Source organism: Artemia sp. Qi Xiang Cuo, chromosome 12, assembly GCF_049724085.1.
Source record: "Artemia sp. Qi Xiang Cuo chromosome 12, ASM4972408v1, whole genome shotgun sequence".
In the NCBI taxonomy this organism is placed as follows: domain Eukaryota; kingdom Metazoa; phylum Arthropoda; class Branchiopoda; order Anostraca; family Artemiidae; genus Artemia; species Artemia sp. Qi Xiang Cuo.
Window position 1 is genome coordinate 15,247,028 of NC_142805.1, and position 7,714 is coordinate 15,254,741.

General features: G+C 34.4%; 1 pseudogene; it reads left to right on the forward strand.

Moving 5' to 3' along the window:
- The first annotated feature begins 630 nt into the window (after positions 1-630).
- On the forward strand, positions 631-3,450 carry LOC148945822 (uncharacterized; annotated as a pseudogene).
- The last annotated feature ends 4,264 nt before the right edge of the window (positions 3,451-7,714 follow it).

Consider the following 7,714-nt stretch of genomic DNA (forward strand, 5'->3'; position numbering starts at 1 on the left):
TGAGGACATAAACTGGATTGAACTTTGAATCTAATCGGATTGCGCAACAAGTGAAATTCAGTGCAGTAAGAGATTAAGAAATATTATTAATTTTGAGCATTCAAAGAGTGTAGACATTAAGTGATTTAATAAGACATTAACGTAACCCTAATTGGTAAGCAGGAGAGGGGCAGTTCCCCCCGTCAATTAGAATCAATACTTTCCCTTTTATTAATGCCTAAATATTATTGTCCTGCATGTAGAAACCTAGCAACCAGTGGAACAGTTCAGTGCACTAAATGCAGCCAATGGTGGCACCCTAAATGTGCAAAGATTACCTTTGGTTTAAGAGAGAAGCTACCGAAATAGCTTTGCTTGAATTGTGATTTTCCCACTTCCCCTTTGATTATAAGTGATGAAAAACTTTCCGGCAAATTTACGCCTAAGGCAAGCCCTAGATCTGTGGCGAAAAATACGCCTATAGCCACTCCAAGGTCCTCCAATCCCAAAGTAAAGACAATAACTAGACCCAGCATAACCCTTGGTTCACACAGATCTGGTTTTTTCTCTCACGCAAAACGGCTCACGCATAACGGATGCAGCAATAACGCAGAACTGTCCATATCAAATCGGTCCGGTGTGTCCGTTTTAACGCAAATATGGGATTGAGCAAAAAGCAGAAAAAACTATTAGCTCTATATTTACTCAAGAAGAGAAGTCAAGTATTACTTTTTGGCATTGCTTTGAATTTTGACCTTGTGTATAAATCTCAAGGTAAAGTTGCAGATTAGTTACGCCACCAGTATAGGGTGCAGAGACAGTCTTTAGTAGCGGCAAGATATAAAATAAACAACTCACTTTTTACCTATCCTGGTTCAGTTTGACAGTACCTCGGCACCCTATACTGAAGGTGTAGTTAAATTGAATCTTAGCAAATAACCTAATTCCCTTTAAATGTGGGTCTATCCATTTTTTTTTTTTTTTTTTTTTTTTGTGGGGATGGGTTCATTTTTATGCTAATCAATTTTAAAGAAAAAAATTTTAATTATTATTTTACGGTAATATTAAATGGATGAAGGTTATCTGAAGGTATTAATACTTTCTACCTGTATATAATTCAGCTTATAATTTTGATCTTGATTTTTTTTTTTTTTTTTTTTTTATTTGTGGTTATTTATTTACAACAAACACACATTTGCCAACAATACCAAAATGACAAATAAATATAAAAAATGGCAAAACTCACAGCTAGCTCACCATTGAATCTTGTTTTGCCTCTAACTTATGAAAGAAGATCATACTTACTGAAACTATTAAAATACACTCTGATAGTTTCCGCACTTTTCCTCAGGTTTCACGGTTAGTTCAACAATCTCAATTTGATGTTACTTGAAGGTAGCCATATTTTCTACCTGTCTATACTTCAGCTTAGAATTTTGATATAGATTTTTTTTTTTGAATTTGTGATTTTTTATTGACAACAAACACACATTTTCCAACAATGTAAAAAATGACAAATAAATCTAAAAAATGGCAAAACTCACAGCTAGCTCACCATTGAATCTTGTTTTGCCTCTAACTTATGAAAGAAGATCATTATTACTGAAACTGCTAAAATAAAATCTGATAGTTTCCACACTTTTCCTCAGGTTCCATGGTTAGTTCAACAATCTCAATTTGATGTTACCTGAAGGTAGTCATACTTTCTACCTGTCTATACTTCAGCTTAGAATTTTGATCTTGATTTTTTTTTTTATTTGTTCTTATTTATTGACAACAAACACGCATTTGCCAAAAATATCAAAATGACAAATAAATATAAAAAATAGCAAAATTCCCTGCTAGTTCACCATTAAATATTGTTTTGCCTCAAATTTATGAAAGAAGATCATTCTAGCTTAAACTGCTATAATAAAGTCATATAGTTTCAACACTTTTCCTCAGGTTTCATGGTTAGTTCAACTATCTCAATTTGATATGAAATTTGTCTTCAAATAAAATAAATTGATTTGAACTTGACTTTTTTCATTATTTTTTTTTAATAGACTTTTTATCCAACCAACAAAATTCAACAAGTATTTCAGGCTACTTGAATTTCAAATTAGTAGGAGTGATTTGAACCACCAGCATACCCTCTGTTGTTAAAGCCATTGTCTATCCCTTCTCCACCGCAAATTCGATTAACAGTGAATTTAGTATACAAAAATAAAATTGAATTGAATATCAATCTAGCAAAACCAATTTCAGAACTGTCCAATCAAAGTCACTGTTGTGCTTATGGAGTATTTAAGGATTTTGACTAGACCTTCTTTTTCAGGCATCTTCTATTGATCGAAGATTGTGAGTCCGTGACATTTTACGAAATAAAAATACTTCAGGAAGTTTTGCAAATCTACTGGCACTGCTAGAAAAAAAGACCAAGAATGGTACTTTCAGTATATGAGAATGTCACCTTGCCAATTTCAAGAAATCCTGAGCTTACTTTATGATAAAATTCAAAAGCAACATACGAATTGGAGAGAACCCATCTTACCTCATGTTAGACTGGCGATTACACTAAGACACTTGGCAACATGAGAGTCAAAAATATCTTTGTCTTACCAATACCTAGTTGGCCGTTCGACCGTCTGAAACATAATAGCTGAGACTACAAAAGCTATTTGGGACGTTTTGAAGGATAAATATATGAAGGCACCTACACAAGAAGATTTTCAAACTGCTGCCAAAAAGTTTGAGAGTCACTGGAATTTCCCAAACCGTATTGGGGCGATAGACGGCAAGCATATTAGAATTCGATGCCCCAAGAAGAATAGCTCTCAGTACTACAACTACAAAAAGTTCTACAGCATCGTTCTCATGGCTGTCGTGGATGCAGACTATAAATTTTTGCTAATAGATGTTGGATCAGAAGGCAGCTCAGGAAATTCTGGTGTATTTACAAGATCAACTTTTGGAAGGTCAATTATAAATGAGACAATTGACACACCACATCCACAACCAATTGCCAATGGGATGGTGATGCCTTATGTTTTTGTAGCTGACGAGGCTTTTCCTCTCAGAAAAAATATTATGATACCCTATCCTGGTGGATTAAGCATAGCAGACAGGCAGAAGAGAGTTTACAACTATAGGTTATCCAGGGCAAGACTTGTGGTAGAAAATGCCTTTGGTATTCTGGCTGCTAGATGGCGGATTTCTTATACAGCAATTGACAGCAAACTTGAAACGATTGACTCAATTATAAAGGCATGCTGCTGTTTGCACAATTTTTTAATGGCAAGAGGCTGGGATTATTGTCCCACAAATTTCGGTGACACTACAAGCATTAATGGAAGAATAATTGACGGAACATGGAGACATGCAACATGCAATTCTAGCAGTGCAGCAATTGTTATTCGCAATAATTTTTCCGAATTTTTTCATTCAAGTGAAGGTGCTTTACCTTGGCAAAACAAGTATTTATTCCAATAGTGTAACAGCTTTTCTTGTCTTTTATCTGAACTATTTAATGCAAGAAAGTTTTTATAAAAAAATTCGAACAAAAAGTGAAAAGAAATAAAGTTTTGAAATTTAATGAGATAAATTTCTAACTATCGTCTCTCATTCGGTCGCTGGACACTAAATAAACCAATTGCTGAATCTTATATTTGAGGAAAGTTTTAGTTGCCAGATCAAGCCTCTTCAGATCATCAACAAGACTTTCGCAAAATGCCTTGTCGCAATCAACATCTTCTCTGAATGCCTTTATCAGTTCCTGCTCAAGCAGTGAAGTTTTATTTGATACTTTCCCTTTTTGTGAAGGAGGCTGTAAAGTCTCAGGACTTGATGCTGGTATTCGGACACTCGAGATTGAAGGTCCAGTTGAGATTGGGGTTGAAGTTGAAGGCAGTATTTGGTAAGTTGAAGTTCCCGATGAATCATCGAAACCCGCCAGGACGATTTCTTCGATCACGTCTTGTGTTTCTATTTCAACCTAAATTATGTAAAAAATGTAAATTATATAATACATTTTGTAAGAGGCTTGCGCCAATATTTTTGCATTTAATAATTATTATTATTATTATTGTTCAAAAGTTTGATCTACCAAGGGATATTTCAGGATTTCATGAGAGCTACATCAACAAAATTTTCAAACAGTTCAAGGTAACGAACTGTAAGTAAGGAGCGACCCGGCTCAACGGTAACCAAAACTGTAGAAAACGGAATTTTGATACCAATAGATACATCAAAAGAATCAGATTTTAATGCTGATTTAAAATATATAAGTTTCGTCAACTTTAGTGCTACCTATCAAAAGTTACGCGCCTGAGAAAATTTGGCTGATTTTCAGAAAAAGGGGGAAAGACCCCCTAAAAGCTATAGAACATTAATAAAAATCACACCATCATATTCAGCGTATCAGAGAACCCTACTACGGAGGTTTTAAGCTCCTATCTACAAAAATGTGGTACTGTGCATTTTTTGCCAGAAGAAAGATCATGGATGCGTGTTTATTTGTTTGTATTTTTTTTTCCAGGGCTGATCGTATCGACCCAGTGGTCCTAGAATATCGCGGGAGAGTTCACTCGAACGGAAATTAAAAGTTCTAGTGCCCTTTTTAAGTGACCAAAAAATGGAGGGCAACTAGGCCCACTCCTATGCTAATTTTTTTCCATAATTCACCTGATAAAAATTTTGAGATACCGATTTTGTTCAGCATAGCCTAAAATACGTCAACTATGTATTTTTGGATGACTTGAACCACCAAAGCCCCCAGGAATAGAGCTAATAGTCATAAATTTAATTCATTGTTGATATGTAGTATTTGTTTATTCGAAAGTATACAGATGTTTTCAGAGAATATTTTTTCTGGTTGTGGGGGGGGCGGGTGGTTCGGGGGTTATGTGGGAGGATCTTACCATGAAGAAAGTTTTCATGGGAGAAGGGACATTGCTATGAAGGGGGCGCCGGATTTCCCAGCATTATTTAAATAAAGATCAGAAATTATACACAAAAAAACAAGTTTTTTAACTGAAAGTAAGGAGCAACATCAAAACTTAAAACGACAGAAAACATTACGTATATGACTGGGTTCATTCCCTAGTCAATACCTCGCTCTTTAAGCCAAAGATTATTTAGTACTTTCATAAGAGCTATTTATTCTAATTAACGGCATTTGTGATTAATGGGTCATTTTTAAAGAATTGGAACAAAATTCGAACTTTAGATTAAAGAGCAAGGTATTAACTAGGGCGAACCCTCTAATATACGTATTAAAAATATAAGAATATAGAGGTTCGTTACGTAAGTTAATTCGTAAGTTACGTATATTTATTACTAATAAAAACGTTCGTAGATAAAATTAAACAGGTTTCGAGAAAGCCATTTAACCAAATAAAAGTAAAATTAATATTCAATTTTTTTTTAATTATTCATGCACGGTGAGCCAAAATCAAAACCTGCATTAATTCAAAAACGTTCAAAAATTAAATTAGAAAACACAAGTTTTTTTTAACTGAAAGTAAGGAACGACGTTAAAACTTAAAACGAAGCTTTAATAAAGCCCCTTTCATATACGGAATAATTTCTGTTCGTTTTAAGTTTTAACGTCGTTCCTTACTTCAGTTAAAAAAACTTGTTTTTTAAAAATTTAATCAATTGAAGGAATATGTTCTTATTGCAAAGCTTTGCTTCATAAACTAAAACTTTTTGGACTCCTTGACTAATAGGAAGGAAGACTCCCCACCATCTTTGAGTACAAGCATTAGTGTGTGTGTGTGTGGCATGATTGGCTGATGGAATATTAAAATCCCAACCTTTGCTAATTCAATATTTGACTAAGTATACTAAAATATTGTACAGACAATCAGCAATATGAGATACTTACATTTAGTACTTCTGCAAAATTTGACTCTGTCTGTCTATCTGCCATGTGATCTTTGAGGAACAGAAGGTTCTGAAACCACTTTCAAGCCTTCTTGTCTCTTCCTCCCTGAGATACAGTCTTGGACATTTGGGCCTTTTTCTCCCTTTTGAAGCCATGTTGAAGGGATCTCCACTGTTTTTGGCAGTCTTCAACTGAAAGAAAACTGGATGAAAATTTGATTTGTATAATATTTTCATAAAATTTGGTTTTAGAAGACATGAGAACCTTATCAATATCACAGAACTAGGAAATGTAGTTGATCTCAACTAGGGGTCATTTAATAAAATGATGGAATTAGTTGGGTTATGTTGAACTTTTTGTTGAAGTCTACTAACTTTAATTAAAAAAGTTATGAAAACACCATCTTCCCCTCACACTAGTTTAATAGATCCAATCTTCTTCATCATTCTTATATCATCAAATTTTATTCTGCAATTGGATGAGGAATCCCTGCTATATGTCACTAGGGAAACTCTGCTTGTAAGCCTTACCCATTCATTTTCTTTGTGATGTGCTCACTAACTAGATGATGAAAATATTCCATGATGTAAAATATAATTTACATTTCAACAAATAAGTGGCCAATAACACAGATCTGATCAAGAGAGAATACTCAGCGTGAATGTAGAAGCCTGGAACCTAGGTGTGACTGCAACTTAACACAGGTCTTTGTGTGGATGCCAAGTACAAGAAGAAATAATAAATATATACGAATTAATCCAAGAGATCTTAAAATAGATAGTTTGGCATGGGTACCAAAACAGATTCCCTACTCCTCTCTTATGAGAGGGTTGGGCTCTGTTGTTTATGATTATATCCTGATTTATTAAAAAAAAAAAAAACATAAGCTAATGTGCTCAAGAGGACCTAAAGCTTTTGTTGGCTATGACATGCTACTTCAATCCATGATACAGGGACCTAAGGCACCCCTGCAGTATATGGTGTAAATTCCATTTTGTATTGTTATCACAATACAAAATGGAATTTGATCTAAAAGGTAGCAAATTACTTTATGTTTACTCTCTGGCAACCACTGCATGGTGACATGATGGTGACAAGGAACAATGAAAAACTGATCAATTTGGAATACAGAATCATAATAAAATAGATAAGAAATAAATATACTGTTCAATTGAAAATTTAATGCTCTGTCCATATACAATAATCAATTCCTCTGAATATTCATTCCTCTGATCATGTAAATCAAAATTTTCAAGGACACAAACCTGTAGTAGAGCTGCCCACTGTAAACAAAACCTATTTTTTTTACTCAATATTATTCATTCAATTGAGCTGTAAAGTCGCACAGATACTGTCCAGTAGTTGCAGAATATAAACAATTCACTTCTTATTGTATATCCTGGCTCTATTGGCCAGTACACCTGCACCATATGGTACATGGGCAGCTCTATAACAGGTTTACCGAGGAGCCTACACCACAAACATTAAGTGAGCAAAAAACTAAACTGGAGCTAGGTTTTTTTAAATTCAAGAATCTGTAAAGATAAAGGTGCAGACTAGTTCCCCTTGACAAAAACAACTTATTTTTAACTATAAATTATTCAGTCCATTGGGCTGTAAAGTTGCGTAGATACTTTTCAGTAGAAGCAGAATACAAATGACTCACTTTTTACTGTTTATCCTAGTTGTTTTGGAGGGTCTCTGCACCCTCCCACTAGAGGGGGAACAGTAAAAGTTCAGATTAGCTACCATTGATAAAAACAACCTATTTCTTACTGTATATTATCCAGTAAAATAGGCTGTAAAGTTGCACAGATACTGTCCAGTAGATGCACAACATAAATAAATTGATAAAGGTGCAGAATGGCT